The following is a 21,573-nucleotide window of genomic DNA, read 5'->3' on the forward strand; positions in this document are numbered from 1 at the left end:
GCTGAAGGAATCTAATGGAGAATGGGCTGTTGGACTTCACACTTCAGGAATATGGCAAATTTATCATAGAATTGAACTGTTCTTTCGCTGCGCAGGAATGATCAGGAATTTACAACAGTTAGTGCAAGAATATGACAGTTACTTGCGAGTTGAGTGGGAAAATAAGCCGAAACAGAGCTATATATGGTGGTCCCTTGCAGAAGGATGGGTTGGCGACAATTTCCACACTTCAACACAAGTGCAATTCTTTCGAGCTGTATTTGGTTATTTTCCACCAGCCTATGTATCAATCCTTTCGGAGAATACTCTAGTGGAGTTGATTTCAAGTCGGAGTAAGCAAAGTGAGCAGGACAGACACAAGGTTATAGAGCAATTATGCTTGAAGTTGTTACTCTGTGAGCAACCTATCATGTCTCTGGAAGGGTATCTGAGGCTCACAATTAACCAATTTGGACTTTACTATATCTCGGAGCAAACAAGATCGGCGGCGCGCAGGTTGCGACTACCTGATGGTCCCAAGGGTGAACTCCTGCCCCAACAGGGCCGCCGTCCATGCTACCAGCCGGAGGAGATGGTCGAGTGTAGACATAATTGGAAAACACCTCAGATCGGCGCAAGGGGGCAAGAAAACAGAGCAAAGGATTCGAAATGTGGGTTAAAAGAAGTAACTTGGAAGGAGAAGAAGTGCTACTTAGGAGGCAACTGGGCACTCCCAAACCCAGTTCAAATATGTTCATGAGCTCCAGCCTTGAGGACAAGGATGAAATTAAGGGGAAGGGATTGTAACAACCTGGGAAAATAATAGTAGTAGTTAGTAAAATGGGGAAAAAGATAACAACTTTACTCAGTTAGGAAGGGATAAGCGGCAGCCGCAAGGTGGAGGAAGGGGAGCTCGAGAAGCTGATCAGACGGTAAGGTGCTTCCGAATCAAAGAGGAGGAGGGGGAGGAGGAGATCGAGCGGAGAGCGGCAAGCTGGATCTAGGCGAGGGAGCGTAGTAGCTTCCGCTCTGGCGGGTCGGGCGACCCAATCCGAGGATCGGCGCGCAAATCCGAGGGTCAAGCGGAGGGGTACCCGATAACCCGCGCCCGATTACAAGGCTCCAGGGACCTGCTAAGCTCAAACCGAGGCCCAAGGTACCGCCGGCCCACACCTCTATTTACCAATTTTACAATATAGCCCTCGTAGAATAGTTTAATTACATTTCCATACAAGTTGCATAGAGTATATTTATAGTTAACCTGATGTAATTGGAAGGGATGAATGAAATGAAATGAATTAAGTCTATTTCTCCCCCACAAGTTCTTATCCAACCCCTTTCTCTTCTCTTCTCTTCTCTACTCTTCTCTCCTCTATTTCTACCCTAATCCCAATCTCTATCTCTCTACCTCAATTCTCTATCTCTATCTCTATCCTTCCCTCACCTCTTACCTTAAATTCCTCTTAATTCTTATCCCAATTCGCTAAATTGGAGGCCGTAGTATACCCATCATCCCCGTCGCCATACCATCTCAGCAAATTCTCATCCTCGGTGGTTGCGACGAGTTCGGGATACTACACTACCCCTGTCTAACCTCTCTACGATTTTGTAGAATCCTAATACCCAGCTCTTATGGAGAGAGACAGAGACAGAGACAGAGAGGAGATGATGGTCGTCGCAGCCGTCGGCAACCCAAGAAAATCACAGGAACGGCCGGCCGGAGGGAAGAAGTTGGGGTGCCAACGGAATCGAGTTGGACGGAGGTTGAAGACGAGCAAGAAAGGAAAAGAGCGGGGCAGCAGGTTGTCCCGCCGTGAGCTGTCAGTCCTATCGTCTCGGATCGGGTTGTTGTCGGAAAGGCCGCCATTCGGTTACTGGACCCGTACCCATTCTACCAGGACCAAGTCCAAGTGTCCAACTCTCTCACCCTTTCCCTCTCTTTTTTCTTTCTTTTTTTACTTTTTTTATTAAGGAAAAAAAAAAAAGCCCTCCACAGGCCACAGCCTCAAAAAACAATTTTTATTTTGTTAAACTAATTATTTTACTAAATAGTTTATGGCCTTTTTACATAAAAAGTCTACCGATCTTGCGCTTTGAACAAATCTACTCCGTTTTTTAAGATTATGCTGATTTATTTATTTTTTAAAAATGTGACCAAATTGTTCCTATTCTAATAATAAACAGATAAAATACATAAATTAAAATTTTTTGAAATACAACAAGCAAGTCATATCTATATACATTTTTTCTCGAAAAACGAGAACATCATCTAATACAAAAATAATAAAAAAAACTAAATACAATAAGCAAAGAAGAAAGGATACAATACATTCTCCCTAAGCAATATAATATTTATATAAATTGTACAATATTTTCATCATGTTTACAAATATTGTACCATTTGTATAATATATTATACTATTTATACTATATTATTGGTAATACATTATTTATAATATAAATATACTATATTATTCTTAGCATATTATATTATTTTTAGTTTTATATTATATGAGGATTCTCGTCTCCTGAAAAAAAGAAAAAAAAAATCATGGAGTTATGACTTATCCATTGTACTTTTAAATAATCTGACTCTTTAAATGCTTACTACAATATAATATGTAAATATTTAAGAAAGTATAATAGATAAATTATAATTTTATGTACTTTTTCTCGGGAGGTGAGAATCCTCATTTAATACATATTTGCATAAAAAACTCACAAGTTTTGAGCTTTTTGCAAAACTGGACCGTATTTCTCGATTTTGTAGATTCGATCCGAATTTTCAGGACTGTGATCAAAATATCTTTTTTCTCTTTTCTCTTTCTTTTTTTTTTTACGCTCTTGTTTTTCTCTCTGACTCTACGCCTCCGCCTCCGCCGGTATGATGGTACCACTGATGTAATTCGCACCCGTTGCTCTCCGGCGAGGACGACATCGACGCCATCGCCCGAAGTGGAGGCGTGGGCGTGGCGTCGGGGTCGGTGATATTGATGCTGTTGATCCAATTAGATGACACCTTGAACAAGAGATTATTCATGGATCCAATTAGAGACACTTCCAAACGTTAGAATAATTAAGTTATCCGGTCATATTTGATTGCCGTATTACCTTCGAGGGATGATTTATCAAATTAAAAAAAATAATAATTTAAAAGAAATTTGTGGCATGGAATCACATGCGACAACCCTAACCAGGGTCCGAGCATAAAATACAGAATACAGAATCTTTCTCAAATAATCTTCTCCGCAAAATATATCAAGTTATTCGCCTCCAAAATTACAAAATGATGGATGATGCACAAGGTTTGCTATTTTTTTCGGCAAAAAATATTTTGCACGGTTGCTTCTCGGAAAACAAAGTATGGAGGTGATTCACACAAGGGGGCTGAATTGTAGCATATATCGTATGCAGAAACACACGTGCGAATGTAAATATGACGAGTAATCAACAATCGGTCCCTCAATAACACAGTAACAAATGGTCAGTATATGATGGTAAAACCCGCCTTGCATATTACCAGAATATGTTGGCAAAGCTTGTTTCATATCTCTGAGAGAGATCTCTTGGTGCCACTAGAAGGAAACTTCAAAACAAATTTTAAATATTACAGAGTAGGATAGCGAAATGTTTCTCCTTTTTGAGCAATATATTTTTAGGGTTTTTTTTGCATTTGGCCCCCTCAAAAAAATTTATTTCAAAAATAGCCCCACCAAATTTGTAATAGCAATTTTGGCCTTGTCCCTGCCACGCAGGCGCCGTCAACGCCACGCGAGCGGAGATGGGGCAAGGATGTTTGGACACGATAAACCATTCACGGTGAACCATTCACCATGTTTGGACTCGGCTGATCTGATCCCTCATTAGCCGAATTGCTTGATCCGTTGGAGGGCGCAAAATTCGGGGGTCACTACTTGAAGCCATACTTAATCCCTGCATGTTTCTCTAGGGAGACCTTTGACCAGGTAAAGGGTTGAGAAATTCGGCTCCTAGCAGTTTGTATTATATTATATGATGTATTGACAGGAGACAATAAATATATAAATGATCACAATTGTCCATTTTTATTAAAAATGGAAATCAGTAAAAGTCTAATTAATCATACGTGTCTACTCCTATTTAAGATAAAAAAAATATCAATTAATTAACATCTATAAATTCTCATGATTAAAATCTTATGTGGCACCATCTCCTTAATATGGGGAAAAGGGGCCCACTATGTTTTTTTTTCTTCCTTTCCATCCTCTCTTTGCATAATAATAAATTTTTTATTTATTAATATATATAATTTCTCATTATTAAAATATTACGTGGCACCATCTCCTTAATATTGGGAAAAAAGGGGCTCATTATGTTTTTTTTCCTCCTTTCCATCCTCTCTTTGCATTCTGTTTTTTTTTTTTTCATCCCGTATCTTTGTATTCTATAATCCTTACACCCTCCTAATGAGATTCAAAGCCATTATCTCTAGCACTCTGTTACTCTCTTCTTCACCGCTTTCTGTCTTTCCATCTTTCGAAGTTTCGATAACCTAAACCCCCTATTGTATCTCTAAAAGCCCTTTCTCAATAAATTTCTCTATTTAGAGGTTGATCTTTTTTCTAATTTAGAAATAATGCATAGTAGTGATCATGACGACGACAACAGATTTTTAATTGACTATTACAGTTTGATGCTCTTTTGACATGGTATAATTACTATACCATTTATATTTGATAATTTTATTATGAAAGCTTAGAAAAGCAAAGTTTTTCATGTCATGCAATTTTTTAAACACGGTTGATTATTTTTAAATTATTAAATTTTTAATCATAATATAACCTTTTATATTTAAAATTTTTTTATTTATAATATAATTTTTATATGCTACTTTTAAATTTTATTAATATTTTATTTTTATAATTTTTTAATAATTTTTATTCGTCATAATCGGCGGGTCACCACCCTAAGAATTTATAGGGTTAATTGCATACACATCTCTGCAAATCAGGTGAATTGCAGATATAGTCTTGCAAAGCTCAACTTTCATAAGTTGTCCTCGCAAAAGTCCTAATGTATTCAGATATGTCCCTCTGGTTAGGATCCGTTAGAAAACTATTAATTTTTTAATAGTATGCTTGTGAAATGACAATTTTGCCCTCACAAATATGTCCCTCCAAAAGCACATTTGCAAAAATGTCCTCACCCTCATCCTCTTTCTCTTCCTCTTCGGGCGGCGGGAGAAGACGGCGGCAGCGGCGGATCATTGATGATGACAACAAAAAAGAAGAAGAAGGAGAAGAGAAGGATACAAAAAAGAAGAAGAAGGAGGCGGCGGAGGCCGTTGTTAGCCGGCGGCGCCGCTGGGATGGCCCTCGGGAGCACCACTCCATCTCCCACGAGGAGGAGGTCGGCGTAGACGGTGAGCTGCTTGAGGGCATCGAAGGCGAGCCTCGAGACCTGCGACCCCGGCGGCGGCCGCTACAGCACGATCTCGCTGCTGCGACGCAGGCCCCTTCCCGGCGACGGGCGGTCTTGCTCCCTCGCCCGCCTCTGCTGTAGTGTCTCGGGGGCTTTGTATCGGATTGGCTACAGTATTAGCGACTGGTCGACACGTCTGGAGAGTGTCGGACTGAATCGGAGTCGTTTTTGCAAAAAAATGATGTAGAAACGGACTTGGCACACTCAAATAAGAAAAATTAGAGTTTTGCCAGTTTCGGGCACTCGGAACATGGTTTAGGTCGCCCGGATCTTGAGTGCTGAACTGAACTGAAACTGGAAGCCAACTCGGACCCTGTGTTTTGGGCACCCAGAAGTGTGCCCGAATGTTCACCTCGTGATTAACGTTTGCTTTGACACATGTATATGTTGGTAGGTGGGGACCATCGAACCAGGTTAAGGGCATAGCATACCGTAGGGGGAGGAACCAAGGAAGAGTTTTTGTATAGCCTGGGAGTTTCGGGCGCCCAATTGTGGGTTTCGGGCACTCGAAAGTCCTGTTTCCTGCAGGACAGCACGTTAGTATTCCTTGTTCTTGGGGCTTATTGTACCCTTTCACCTATTTATAAAAGGAAGTGATCGATCACCTGAGATGGATTTTCACCCTCCTTCACAGTGATACCTGGATTTTTACACCAAAGTCCCTCTAACTCTCCAAATTACACAATTACACATTGAGGACTCCAATTCCAGCAGAATTCCAGCAGCGGCCTTCGGCTTTTTGGCTCGTGTGCGACGTAGGAAGATCCAATTTCTGCGAAACTTGGTTTGGTGGTTACCAGACTTCTTGGAGATCTCGTGGAGCTAATTTGACAGCAATTGATTGAGGTTTGCTTGGCCAATTTGATGTTTTTCTGAGCTGTTGGTGTATTTGAGCTGAAATTAGGAATTTTATGGTTTTCTTGGATCAATTCTTTAAGGAAGCTGGAATTCGGACCAGAGGTAGTTGCTTCATCATTCTCCACTGATTTTGGGACTTTTCTTCACCTGAATTGAGGATTGGAAGGTGAGTTTGACATTGCAATTTGGAGGAATTAAGCTTAAGTGCTAAATTTGAGGGTATTGATGAAAATTTTGGTGTTTTTGTGTTTAGATCTTTAGAGAAGATCTTTGCTGGTTCGTGGTTGATCTTGGCTGAGCTTCTCCTAGCGACTTCTAGTCTTTGTCAGACTCACGCTAGAGGTGGGTTAATGTTTACCAGAATCGCCGGATTTCCTTCTAAGCCGAAGTTGATAGCATGTGTTTTAGGCTTCGTATATCATGTTACTAGCTCAATTTGTAGATTTGCATTGTTTTTAAATGGAATTTGAATTAGATCTTTAGTTGATAGTTTTATTACACATGTTGGACTTGGAATTGACTTAGGAGAAAACTATCGATTCTACACCGTCATTTTTTAAAACTACCAGATTTAGTTATAGAAGCCGTAGTTTATTTGTATCGCCACAGTTTGTAGACGGTGGATACCCAGAGAAGTGTAGAATGCATTTACGCTCGTTCTGGGATGCCGAGTTTATTTTTACAGTAGTGTATAGACTGTTCCGGACTGTCGGGTGCCGTTGTGGTTGACGATGGACCATGATTGCTGTTTTAGCATCGGATTGTGCCGAGGGTATGTAGATTATGATTGTTAGACCAGTTAGACCCTTCTGCTTTGACTATAGCCTGTGAGAGCATGATTGAGCTCAACAGATATACGCTTGCATATTCGGTTGGGTAGCAACCATGAGTGCCACTCCGGAGTCGGGCTTTGCGCTTCTGCGTTGTTGTCGTTGTGTCCTTGTTGAACTCGCTCTCTACTGACGGCCCAGCATGGTGGTAGTTAGTGTTGCTTCGACAGGCGGGATGGGTGTGTTCATTGTCCCTAGTGAGATTGTGTCAGACAGTGCATTTCCATACCTGCAGAGTGTTGGTTAGTGATAGTATAGTAGCATATAACTGTAGAGTTTTTTCAGCTTTCTTACTATTCTTGAGCATACTTCTGTAGACTTAGTGGGTGAGCCGTTGAGGTCGGTAGCGGTATACACCGAGGACTACTCCTTTTTGCAGTAGTTCTCACATCCAGTTTTGGGTCCTTTTTTGCACAGGCTTCTTCTTTGACTGCTGCTGTCACTGATATGGATCATGGAAAGGGAGTAGCGAGCTAGATCCCTTCCCGTTTTGTTGCTGATCTAGAGGAGTACCAGCCGCAGGTAGTGTTGGTTTTTTATTTTTCTACATACTGATGTTTATCACTCGTTGGAGCGAGTGATTATGTATCTGGATGCTATGTATATACATTGAACCGATGTTATTTATATATGTTTTTCTATTTAGCAGCTCTATCCTATTTGTTGTAGTATTGTATTTTTACAGGTACAGCTATCGCTTCGTATACAGAAAAAATTTATTTGTATACGGCGGATTTGTCGGCGTGCCCGGGAAAACGAGTAATCTGGGGCGTGACAAATTAAGTTGGTATCAGAGCTTAGCATTAGGTCGTTGGGACCTAGGAACCTTAAGTTTGGCAAACCTTAGGAAGGCAAGACGCGAGAGGCGTGAATTATCGCGAAAGTCAGCGATTGATTTGTTTTAACTCCTCCTAGAGTGAAGTGAATGATTGAAGGAGTGTCTGTTTCGGCCAAGAAAAATTATGTTGGCTGCAGACGATATAATTTTGAGGAGAAACAGGGGCCCGCCTTCTAGACTTTCGCTTGATTGGGTCGAGAGTGTTTGTGTTTTGTATCTGACCCTTGTTTTGTTTCATGCAGCTATGTATCGACGCCGAGGTCGACCACCGACGCGTGATCGCGCCGTACCTCCTGAGATGCCTGAGTAGGCAGGATTGAGTGCACCCCCGGATCTGAGTGAGCAGTTAGCTACCTTGACGGAGGTGACGAGGCAGCAGGGGGCATTGTTACAGAGAATGTGCGAGGCATTAGCTCCGCCACAGAGTACAGGCCCGAGAGCACCAGAGCAGTCAGTTCCACCCCCTACTACTCCCGTGACCGCACCAGCCACAGCGGTACCTCCACCAGTGACAGTTCCCACGGCGCTGGTTACATCTTCTGGAGATGCATCACAGATGACTGAGGCAGAACAGGAGCGGATGACTGAGTGGCTTGCTCGTTTCCGCCATTTTGACTCGCCGAACTTTGACGGCAGTTGCACGGAGCCCTGGATTGTAGAGGGCTGGGTGAGCGCGATGGAGAAACTGTTTGAGGATCTGTTTATACTAGAGCAGGAGCAGGTTCATTTGGGAGTACATTACTTGGCTGGCGATGCACATTCTTGGTGGAGGAGGATGAGGCAGACCTGTAGGTTGGTGGCTTTGCAGATAAGGTGGGATGAGTTTTGTGGAATGTTGTACGGGGCGTATTTCCCAAACAGCGCGAAGCAGAAGCTCGAAGAGGATCTGAAGTGCAGCAGGGGGAGCGATCAGTTCAGGAGTACACCCGCGAGTTTACTCGGCTCCTTAACTGTATTCCATTTGTAGCCAGTGACGAGGCTCACCAGGCATACCTGTATGAGGGAGGCTTGAGGGTAGAGATTTTTCGGTTGGTACAGGCGCAGAGGTTGAGGACCTTGAATGCGTCGATTGAGCAGGCTCTTTGGGTGGAGAGAGGTGATGTATTGATCCGTGAGCGAACTCATGTACAGGGGCAGAGTCGAGATAGGAAGCGCCCGGTTCTAGATGATGGAGAACAGTCGAGCAGCAGGCATCAGCCGAGGCCTCCACCATCATGCTCTTAGGGTCGTGGGTCTTCCGGGCGTCAGCGTGCCAGAGGATCTCGTCAGCAGGGACAGTCACGGGGGACTCCTTAGTGTGGATTTGTGGCCTCGACAGTGTGAGCAGATAGAAGGCCGCTGTTTTACTTGTGGTCAGTCTGGAGATATGAGAGCGGCTTGTCCCCGAGCAGCATACCCAGCACCATCGACGGCGTCAGCACCGCCGACAGCTCAGCAGTCTTACGAAGCAGTATCGAGTTATCGCCAGGAGGACGGAGCGTCTATATCGCAACAGAGATAGCGGCGACAGCAGGCTCCGAGTGGCAGGGTATATGCAGCTTAGGTGGAGGACTCTACAACAGCCGACCGAGTGGTGGCAGGTATCATTTTAATTTCTGGTATTCGAGCTCGTACCATTTTTGATATCGGTGCATCACATTCTTTTGTTAATCGAGCATTTGCATTGTTGCATGGTCATAGGTAGGGCTGTTGTTGCAAGCACGAGACGTGCAGATTCCCGACCATGTCTTACAGGTAGCAGAGTGTTGTTGGTCGTGTCGGGTGCAGTTAGATTCTTGGATCATGCCCGCAGACCTGTTGGTTTTAGGGCAGCTACAGGACTTTGACTGTCACGCCCCGCAACCACCCGCCTATTTGGCAGGGGTCGCGGCGCGCCGACAGACCGCCGAACGGACAGGATTTTTCCTGTACTACAGACAGAGTCTCCCCTGTACGTTCAAGGCATCGCAATTAATATAATGTACGAAGTTCCAACCAGGAACACATTTCAATCAAGATTGCATAAGGAAGGTATCAAACGACATAAACACATCCTATGTTATTACAAGCATTTACATTCATACTTTTTACATCCCAGTTACTATTCTTTTCATCCAAATGCAATCTAAGTTATTACAACAATTACTTATTGCAAATTTGATACATTGTATTCCTTTCATTTTCTATACCCCTAAGCTATGTCGATGGGATATGCTTGTAATAGACTGAAATTGGATTAAAAGCTAATTGTGATTAAAGTGGTCACAATAATGCTAAAATGGAAATTATGCATTTCTCAACTCAATTAGAGGCTTGAGAACAGTAATTGACATATTTTTGATATGTGAGAATAGACAAGAATGGAATCGGAATGGTTACAGATATCCAATTGCCATTTCTATGTGAATGCTGAAATTTTAGTCGATTTGGTCAAAAATGGTCAAATTGATGCCAAATTGAAAATTATTGCTTCTAAAATTAATTGGGTAGCTTGGGAAGTTCATTTGGCATGTTTTGGAGGTGTTTGAAGGAAATCGGAATGAATTAGAAGCGAGTAAAGGGCTGCGAAAGAAGTTGCTGTCAAGCCGCTGCCAGGGCAAAATTTGCATGTTGTACCGGTACAGGCTGATTGCTGAACCGGTATACAGTTGCGGGCAGCAATTGCCAACAAGGCAATTTCAGTATTTTAAAGGGCTAAGATGCAATTTTTCACCCTTATCATCTCAACCTCAGTGGAATACACCTGTCCAAGTGCTGAAGCAGAACTTCTCTTCCTTCCTTGTCATCTGATACCTTCTCCTTCTCTCTCTAGACAAAGAAGGTTGAGGACTTGAGGTTGGCAGCTTGGAGTAGTTGCTGACTGAAGGAGTAAAGCTGATCCAAGCAAGAAATATGAGCTGATTGGAGCTGCGAAATCACCTGGAACAGCATCTAATCAAGGTAAACTTGATTAGTATTTCATCCTAGCTAAGTTAATTATTTAGAGAGGATACTTAGAGAGGATATTTATATAGTTTTGTGCAGTTGACAGCCTAGAGGTTCTCGAGCTGATTGGAGTTGAGTGCTTCTTGCTGTGAGCAGCAAGGAAGGTTTTAAGGCTGGAATTAATTAGAAGAAGATCTCTATTAAGGTGAGAAGCTTGCTAGTAACTGATTCTACTTAAGTTACTTACCTTAAAGAAAAGTTGAAGAGGATTCCTTGCTGTCAGGAATTGAAGGCTTGGTGAAGTTCGTGAAGTTGAAGCCTTGCTTATCCGAGCAGGGAAATCAGCTGAGGCAAGTGCTAGTGTATTACTTAAGATGTAGGTGGTGACTTAAGAGAGTTTTTTTTTTTAATGTGTAGACTGACCTGTGCATGCAGGAAATTTCAGTAAAGACTGATATGGAGAATTGGTGCTTGCTTGAAACTCCCTGCTAATCCGAACTCAGAAACACTTGGGAAAGTAAACTTGGAGCTTCAGGTAAAGGATTACTTTCCAGCTGGAATTAGCGCAAATTCTTAAGAGGAGGTTCTAAGTGATAAAAACTTTATGGAATTAAACCTTGTACTACTGAAACTGCAGCTGCGGAGAAACCTTGAAGCAGAATTTCGATTGCTGAAGCTAAAAACACCCTGGTAGAATACCTAATTAAGGTAAGCTTGTTCATATATTTTATTATCGATCACTTACTTACCTTAGAGATGACTTCTAGAAGGCTTTCTTGCTGCTGAAATGGGCAGACCTGGATTTCAGGTTGATTGAAGTTGCTGAATTGGAAATCAGCAAAGCTGCTAAATTAGAAATCAGCAAAAGGAAACTTGGAAATTGGTGTAAGTAACTTGCCTCTCAGCTAGGATTTCTATAATTGCATAAAAGAAGCTTAGGTAATGTTGGGTATTATAAAATACTCCCAAGTTGAGAAGTAAATGCAGAATTTCCAAAAGCTGAATTTCAGCTTTGAACTCTCTTCTATTAATTAGTGGAGTAGAAGCTAGCTAATTGAGCAAGTTGAATTTGATGAGCCCTATGTTCTAAATGAAAGTAATGTTAATTTCTGATTAGAAGGAATGGAATTGCTGTAGAAACTTGGTAGGAAAAAGAAGTTAAGTGACGTGAGTGTGGGAAGCCAAAATGAGCATTGCCCTGTGAAATTCGCATTGGTGTACCGGTACAACCATCATCCTGTACCGGTACAGCAAGCAGCAGCAACATCAGCTGAGTAGCAGCAAGGCCAATTTGGTCTTTTCACTCTTAATGCTCACCCTTATCCCTATTGTTAGCGTATAATTGAAGGTTAAACATGCTCGAAAGTCTGAATTGACATTTCGACAGGTCGACGACGCGCTAATTACGATAGAGGCCGTTCTAGTTCCATTTGCGTCGAGTCGCGAGAGATAGTCGTCAACGCATTCCGAGACATGGATTCTAGTTATTGACACCACTACAGGTGGGTGGTGCTATCCGAAATCTTCGAATCACTTTTTATGTCTATGATAATTCATTGAGCATATTTATATTTATAGTCACGCATTATAAGGGTATTTGGCATTGTGCAAGTAAAAGTGTGAATTCTTCTTAACATATGCTGCTTATAGAATGTGGACATAGAACCCTATGAATGCATGGACTATAACAATAGTGAACTTTGTGACATTCTAACTAGAGATTTGGTTAGCATCGAGAAATGAACTTGTGAAACTAGCATAAAGAACTAGTTAGAGTTAAATGAGACGTTGTCTCTCAGTGGAATCCTCTAAAGGGGGATCAGATCTTACTCACATAATCTGTTTTAGCTTGGTGGTGGTCGCTCTCCCCCAGGCAGTGCACTCCGGAGTGGTCACATGATGGGCTAAAGTATTTCCTCGCGCCGCCGAGCCGCTCACGTGTGAACATATAACACCCCAAAACAACGTGGGGTGAGAACCAACTCCATGGTTCCCAGTGGGTACGGCTACCCAAGAGAAAAGCTCGACCATTAGGTCCAAGGAGGCACTGCAATTATGTTAGTCCAAAAACATCTATAGATATATATCATAATGTTATTATGCAACTAACAGATAACATGTCTCACAATATGCAATATGAATATTATGCAGTTCTAAGCAATTATGCAACCATTCAGTAGATCTATTGATTCTACATTCAACTCAGCTAGCCTTAGCTCATGTCATTCAACTCTAAGGTTCCTACTACCTTAGATTCTCAAGTTAAATCCCACTTGCTTCTAAGGTCTCTATTACCTTAGCTTTTTACCTTTATCACTAGCTTATAAGGTTTCTATTAACCTAATCAAGCTAACCACTCGACTCGGCCTCGAGTCAATCATTCGCGGATAGCCCGCGCATTGGCCGCCCTCTGTGACTTAACCAGCTGGCGGCGAAGTCGTCGCACTCGCCGAACACTGGTCCAAGTCCCTTGACTTAGCCATCTGGCGGTGAACGAATCGCACCTCACCCAACAATGGCTCAAGTCAAATTGGCGGTATAATCCACAAACTGACTTAACCATCCGGTGGCGAAGTCGTCGCACACGCCACGACAATGGTTCAAGCCCCGGGCGGTGATCTCTGTACACTCACCTCCCAATCCTTCCTTGGTATCAATCTCGGCGGCGAAATTGTCGCACACGCCCTAGCCTTGATACCAAGGTCATCACAGGTCCTAGGATTCCGGAATCCACTTCCACAGGTCAAGGGTCCATAACCAACCCTAAGCTGTCGACCTAGAACATCCTAGTGGCTGCTACCACTATACTCAACAACCTAGGTTCAAAGCCACTCTAGGTTTACTATATCACAACCTAGGTTACAAAACTCTAAGTTCTATATCATCACTACCTAGATCTCAGCTTCTAGGTTCACTGGTTCAACCTATGTTCACTGACACTAGGTTCAACATCCCTATGTCCGACCTATGTTTACTAACACTAGGTTCATTGTCATTTCTGTTCAACCTCTGTTTACGACACTAGGTTAGATGCCACTCGATCTATTCAATTCCTAGTTGTCCAATCGAGCATTCTATAGTTCTCATGTTCCTATTTCCAAAGTCAAGTTCTCTACTCAATCTAGAGTTATCAACCAAGTTCATGTCTTATGAATCCAGCATGATATCTTATATTAGTATGCACTTCACAATGTCAACATGCATTTAATGTAATTATCTAGCATTATATAACTTGCTCATCATGCATTCCAGCATTTACATGTCATGCATTCTATGATCTCTATATCATTTTACATGCATCTACTTAGCATTTGCATCATATTATCAACATGCATTATTTAGCATTAGCTACATGCATCATTTAACATTTATATGCATCAACATGGATTTTCATTTCTCTTAGACATAAAGGCGACCTAGTCGCTTCGGTAAGCACAACCCACCTCGATTCGCTCTCCGATTGCTTATAGTCACTTGCAATCGGCCTCCCGCGGTACTCGTGACCCGCTTCGCCTCGATCTTGCAAATGAGCACCAACCGCGCAACGCTTTGTAGCCTCGGATAAAAAGGGTCTTCGTTAATTTACTACGGTGCTTGGGATCCAACTTCGCGATCTTTGGACGTCGCCTCGGCCCTCCATGCGGAAACGAAGCCTAAACGTCCGCTTCTTTAATAACTTCGCAACGGCTCGACGAATTGCCGAACCGACTTCGCCAGCGTGTTCGTAGACCTAGCAATTAGGTTTATGGAGGGTCAATTGAGATCAAACCCAACTATTTTACAAAACTCTATTTTTGATGCCCTAGGTTTGCACTATGCAAGAAATTCACATAAAACCTCTAGATTCAAGCATAGATCCACTCCTTAGCATGCTAGGGTTCCTCTAAATCCAATTTTAGGGATTAAAAACCCATCTACAAGGATCTACCATTAGAGAGCATGATGCTTACCTCTCTAAGCTTGCTCTTGAACCAAGGAGGAAGAAGATGATGATGTTGATCTTCCCCTAAGCTCCAATCTCCACCAAATCCATCAACTTTGGGAGAGATTTAGAGAGAGAAAGGGAGATCTCTCTCTCCCTCCATGCATGCGCGCGTGTGTGTGTGTGGTGTGGCTGCACGGTTGAGGGAGGAAGAAGCAAATGCTTCTTTTACATATAACACCCTCAACAATACACTATTCACACGCGGTAAGCAGCTACAAACTGACGTTTTTCGTCGGAGCCCTTCTGAATGTCTGTTTGCGCTCAAATTTAATAGGCAAGCTCGGTTTTACTTAATAAGTCCAAAAAAATTTTAATATTTCAGTTTCGACCCCGTTTGGTCACCGAAAGCTGTGCCGAACTGTAATCTTTAGCAGATAGCAGTTCGATTTTTCACCTTCCGGGTGTCAGAATGACATGAAACTTTAAATGTAGCCTCATAAAAATATTTCTGACATATTCTCCAGTTTGCATAATTTTCTGACACTGTGCATTTTCTGCTAATTTATCTGTTCCGTTTCTCACAGAAAATTCTAAATCTTCTGTTTTCGCTCCGATTTCAGCACAGGTTATTCCCAACCTATATTTCATTTCTCTAAATCCACTATAATAGTATCTCATACTATTTTTATTTATTTTCACTTTTATATTTAAAATCCGGTACGTTACATTCCACCGCAACCTCACCGGAACCATTTAAACGTACACCGTAACTTCATAATTTTAGAAGTCCGGTACCTTACATCCTCCCCTCCTTAAAAGAGTTTCATCCTCGAAACTAACTCACTTCAAATCCAACTCCAATTCATACCTCAACTTAATTCATCGAGTAATCGAGGGTTTCAATGCACTTTTCCATCCCGGAGTGGCCTTTCACTCGTTGGAATCATCCAAAGGCCCACTACGGAGGATGTGAGACCAATTTCACTCACATTTGCTAAGCGTAACTCTAAAAGTGCATTACGGCTCCGCGAGTCTCGGTGGTAGTGTAAGTTGACATTCAACAACTCTACACATTCTCACACCTCTCACCAACCAGCCTGCAAAGAACTCCTCTTTGCATTTCTCATCCCGCCAGGGAACACACTCCGATTCAATCACCGGCATTGCTTAAAAGCAATATCGTTGGTGCATCGACCAATCGCGAGTGCTCCAATCACACTCGGACCTTTGCTCTATTGAGAGATGGCCCACTTCGGCGCCTCTCGAATCTCGATCCACAAAAGAGCATTATCCTCAAGTTCTCCAACTCCTCCAACAAGACCGAGCCTGCCTGGGCAAATTTCACACTCGGGGACCGGTCTCTCCCTGCCAGGGACCGGTCCCAGAGGACCTTCCCAATCTCACGCGTTCGGGAACCGGTCTCCCTGGCCCGGGGACCGGTTGCCTCGCGCGTTGCCGCAACCACCAGCGGGTGGGACCGGTCTCTCCTTGCCAGGGACCGTCTCCGAGGGCAATTTTTGCCAAATGCAGATTTGGCATAACTTGCTCTCGCGAATCCGTAGCAATGCACTTTTGGTGCATTTGACTTCTTCGGCTTTTCCAAAACACTCCCACTTGACAATTAGTCGATTTTGAGGGAAGTCCAACTCTCGTATTTCGAGAATTCACTTCCTTACTCCAACTCCTCCACAGAGTTGTCAGCTAAACTGATTACGTCGGCTTTCACATGTGGACCAACAGTCGCAAATACTACGTAGGCCTACCGCCTAAATCTATCGCAACTACGCATAGTGTCTCTCGCTCGCATCGTAGACCCAAGCTCGGTTTTACTTAATAAGTCCAAAGAAATTTTAATATTTCAGTTTCGATCCCGTTTGGTCACCGAAAGCTGTGCCGAACTGTAATCTTTAGCAGATAGCAGTTCGATTTTATTTTTCACCTTCCGGGTGTCAGAATGATATGAAACTTGAAATGTAGCCTCATAAAAATATTTTTGACATATCCTCCAGTTTTCATAATTTTCTGATACTGTGCATTTTCTGCTAATTTATCTGCCCCGTTTCTCACAGAAAATTCTAAATCTTCTGTTTTCGCTCCGATTTCAGCACAGGTCATTCTCAACCTATATTTCACTTCTCTAAATCCACTATAATAGTATCTCATACTATTTTTATTTATTTTCACTTTTATATTTAAAATCCGGTACGTTACATTCCACCGCAATCTCACCGGAACCATTTAAACGTACACCGTAACTTCATAATTTTAGAAGTCCGGTACCTTACGTTGACGTTGTGCTTGACATGGATTGGCTGGCACGATATTACGCTACGATTGACTGTGGAGTGAGGAAAGTGACGTTCCGTGAGCCAGGCCAGAAGGAGTTTACTTATAGAGGCTGCAGGAGTACGTTGTTTGCCACTTGGATTTCTTCGGCGAGGGCTCGACAGCTGATGAGTAGAGGATGAATCGTTTTTCTGGCGACGGTTGTGGAGGTGCCTACGGCGGCACCGGAACTCGAGGATATTCCTATAGTTCGCGAGTTTTCGGATGTGTTTCCCCCGGAGTTGACGACTATGCCGCCAGATAGAGAGATCGAGTTTGTGATTGATGTAGTTACTGAAACTGCACCAATCTCGAAGGCACCCTACCGGATGGCACCGGCAGAGCTGAGAGAGCTAAAGGGGTAGCTTCAGGATCTAATGGATAAGGGGTATGTGAGACCCAGTGTATTGCCTTGGGGAACGTCGGTGTTATTCGTGAAGAAGAATGATGGTTCACTTAGGTTATGTGTAGATTATCGAGAGCTGAATAAAGTGACCATCAAGAACAAGTATCATTTGCCGCGCATTAATAATATGTTTGATCATGTGGAATACTGAATTGTTTTCATTTGGACGCTGTGTACGTTGCCGGTTAACGTGTGGGCACGAAGATGAAATAAGGTGAAACCGTTTTGGCGCGAAATTGACACGAAAACGGATGAATTGGGCCAATGTTTCATTAGGAGGGACCAAATTGCAAATAGCAAAAATAGTGGGCCAAGTTGCAAAATGGCTTGTTCTTATCCCTTTCTTCTCTTTTTCTTTCTCAGATTTTTAAAGAAAAGCAGAAGGGGAAAAAGAAACGATAGAGAAGAAGAGAAAGAGAAGAAGAAGAAAGAAGAAGAAGAAGAAGAGGAGGTGGGATTTCTAGTTTCTTTTCTTCTCCTCTTCCTTCCTTTTTCTTTCCTTTTCTGTTTTTATCTCTGTCCCTCTCACCCCCTCTCCCTGCTGCTGCTGCAGCTATTACTGCCGCAGCCGCATGCTGCCGCGAGCTGCTGCTGCGAGAAGAGCAGCTGCTGCTGCTCATTGCCGCTGCTCACTGCAGAGCAGCAGCAGCAAACTACTGCTGCTGCTGACTGCACAAGCAGCAGCAGCAGTAACAGCAGCTGCAGCAGCTGCAAGGGTAGTTTGAGATGAAAAGAATGAAAGAGAGAGGGATAAAAAGAAAAAAGAGGAAAAGATAGAAAGAAAAGAGGAATGAAATGAAATACTGAAACGAAAGTGACATTGGCGCAATTCACACCCCTATCATCAAATTGGACCTTACAGGGTATTAAGGCATGTGATCTAGTTTGTGACGCACGTCCGGCTAATCGAATTGTAAGTGTTTTCGGGCAATCATGAGCCGAGGATGTACGTGAGTAGTGCTTTCCTTGCCGGAGCCGATATAGCCGTTGAGGTGGGTTCCGAGTCGTCGAAAATAACGGATTTCCTTCTATGTCTACTTGTATCCATATGTTCATGAGCATCTAAGAGTTATGTTAGCATGGATTTGAGTAGAAATCTAGATTTCTCATAAGCTCATATGTACACGATAATTTATCCTTGAGTATTGTGTTGAATAGACGTAACTTATGTCTGTGTTCGTGATTTTATTTGTTGAAAAAGATGCTATTAGCATGAAGTTGAGTTCATATGCATAGATGAAAACTAATGTAAGCCACACTTCTTTCCTTGCCATGATATAGTAATTGTTAGCAATATTTAGATAGTTTAATTCAGGTCTTGGGAGGCCAATTGACATTTCATGTATCTTGGTTGAGTCATCTATTATTCACTTGTATCGTACATGGCATATATATACTATGTGATAAGAAATGTCATCTTGATGCATCACTATTAGTCACTTGTATCATGCATGCCATATATTGTGCGTCAGTGGCCGTGCATAGCGCGGCGGTAGTGTGTAGAGATTTGGACATAGAGAGGGCCTTTGTTTATGCTATCATGACGTTTGACCTACTGTTTACTCTATGACTACCCTGAAGACATTGGATTGGGCATTGTGATATTGTTGACCATGACATAGATTATAGCCTGCAGAGCCACATTGAGTTTGATAGTGCTACGTGCTACTAGACTCGGTAGGGGTCGCTCCCCTTCGAGTGCCGCTCCGGATGCTGACCAGTTATATCAGAGATATGTGTACCCTTAGGAAGACGACCCACCTGCGGGAGTGGTGTTCGGGCTGGGGGTAGAGCCTAGGTGTCGACGGTGCACCTGCGGGAGTGCGATTCCGGCACTAGGCGGGCGCAGGCTTGACCGAACGTACGAGTCGGTCGTTATGATTGGGTACTATTACAGTATTTGTTTGGGTAAATTACACTGTTACCACCTGAACTTTTGGCGAAGTTTCACTTTACCCCTCAAACTTCTAAAATGGACATCTAACCCCCTAAACTCTAATATTTCGTTCATGTTACCCCTTCCGTCAGTTTTCCGTCAAGCTCCGTTAACCGAAAACTGACGGAAGGGGTAAAATGAATGAAATATTAGAGTTTAGGGTGTTAAATGCCTATTTTAGGAGTTTGGGGGGTTAAGTGAAACTCGACAAAAGTTCAGGAGGTAATAATGCAATTTACTCAGTACGGGACTCTTGACTATAAATTATTTTATTATAATATGTTACTTATGCATTGACTACTAATCCTCAAGTTAGTGATCATGCTTAATTTTGAATTTATATATATTTTTATCCTAAAATAAATCATACCATAATGTATCCTATATTTTATTGTAATAAAATAAAAGTGGAAGAAATGAATTAGAGTGGCTTAAAGGTAAAAAAAGAACGATACTAACTAACTACGATGCTTGAACACTCTACTATCCTGGTGTACTCGCTAATATAGTTGATTTACAATAGGTGTCCTCACTCGGATATAGAGATTTTAATTCTCAGTTAATTTTCTGTAGTACTCGTTTGTCCTTTTTATCTTTAGAAGCATTGTTCTATAAAATATACTTAAATAAAATTTTTGTACTTCATTTCAGCCAATTAGAAATTTTTAATATAAAAATTTAAAAATAATTTATAGTAAAAATTTGGGTAAATTGTATTGATACCCCCTGAACTTTTAACGAGTTTCACTTAACCCCCCAGACTCCTAAAATAGACATCTAACACCTTAAACTCTAATATTTCATTAGTTTTACCCCTTCCGTCAATTTCCGGTTAACGGAGCTTAACGGAAAACTGACGGAAGGGGTAACATGAACGAAATATTAAAGTTTAGGGGGTTAGATGTCTATTTTAGGAGTTCGAGGGGTAAAGTGAAACTTTGCCAAAAGTTTAGGGGGTAACAATGCAATTTACCCGTATTTCTTTAGTAGTAGCTACATTATTGCATACACTACTCAGTTTCTTTCCTTTCCTCTCGTTACGTATACAGGGACATGATAGTACAACAGGTATAGAGACAGGTATAGAGAGTTGTTTATATTACATGCAGTTATTCATTTACTGTTACTTTACATTTGCCTATGTAGGTCATAGTCAGTTAGTCTTTTACTGTACTTGACATTCATTTATACTGCCTAGAGCCAATTATCTTGATTGTTACTTTCGGTCATTCATTTACCTGTTCAGTTAATTACCCTGTGTACTTGCATTCAACTACTTATTTACCATATATTCTACTGTTTATTAATTAATCTGGCTTCCAGTAGACCTAGTGGGAAGGTCGTGGTTATCGTTGACCATACCCACTAGGAACTACTAATCATTAGTTCTCACACCCTTTGGTGGTTTATTTTTCAGGGGTTCGTATACTGTCGGTTGATCGAGGTGAGGGGGATCGCGCAGTAGTTAGCATTTTCTACCAGCATGCCTTTTCAGTAGAGGACCACCAGATAGAGTGCTATGTTGTACAGCCTGCCTGCACTGGCGAGGGGCTAGGCTGTTTTCGTGTACTTTTCTTTTGAGTTTGAGGTTCATTTAGTGATGTTCGTGTTGTACGGCAACTTAGTTTGGAAATAGCGCTCTGATACATGTTATTTGTTTATTCGGTACCTCTTCTTGATTCATGTGTTGTGGATACCGCTCATGTTTGATCTCAGTGGTTTGTCTTCTACTGGTCGATTTTGTTGTCGCTTCGTTCGAACCGGGGAAACTCTGTCCGTTCGGCGGGTCTGTTGACGTCCTTATCGACCTCTGTTGTGGACTCGGGGCGTGACAGATCAGCTGCAAGGATCTTGTGCCTTCTCGAAGATTGATCTCCAGTCCGGTTACCACCAGCTGAGGATGAGGGCCGAGGACGTTCCCAAGACGAATTTTCAAACTCGGTACGGGCATTATGAGTTTACTGTGATGCCTTTTGGATTGACGAATGCCCCTGCCGCATTTATGGATCTAGTGAATAGAGTATTCAAGCCGTTCTTGGATAGATTTGTAGCGATTTTCATTAATGATATCCTGATATACTCTCGGAGTGATGCCGAGTATGATGAGCACTT

General features: G+C 42.3%; 2 long non-coding RNA genes across 2 annotated transcripts; both read left to right on the plus strand.

Moving 5' to 3' along the window:
- LOC109717092 lies at positions 10,744–11,223 on the plus strand. The gene is made up of 3 exons (XR_002218116.1): positions 10,744–10,884; positions 10,959–11,074; positions 11,153–11,223. It is a non-coding gene; the product is annotated as an uncharacterized LOC109717092 (long non-coding RNA).
- Positions 11,299–21,129, plus strand: LOC109717091. The gene is made up of 4 exons (XR_002218115.1): positions 11,299–11,404; positions 11,507–11,577; positions 12,257–12,371; positions 20,879–21,129. It is a non-coding gene; the product is annotated as an uncharacterized LOC109717091 (long non-coding RNA).

This window comes from Ananas comosus, linkage group 11, assembly GCF_001540865.1.
Source record: "Ananas comosus cultivar F153 linkage group 11, ASM154086v1, whole genome shotgun sequence".
NCBI lineage: Eukaryota > Viridiplantae > Streptophyta > Magnoliopsida > Poales > Bromeliaceae > Ananas > Ananas comosus.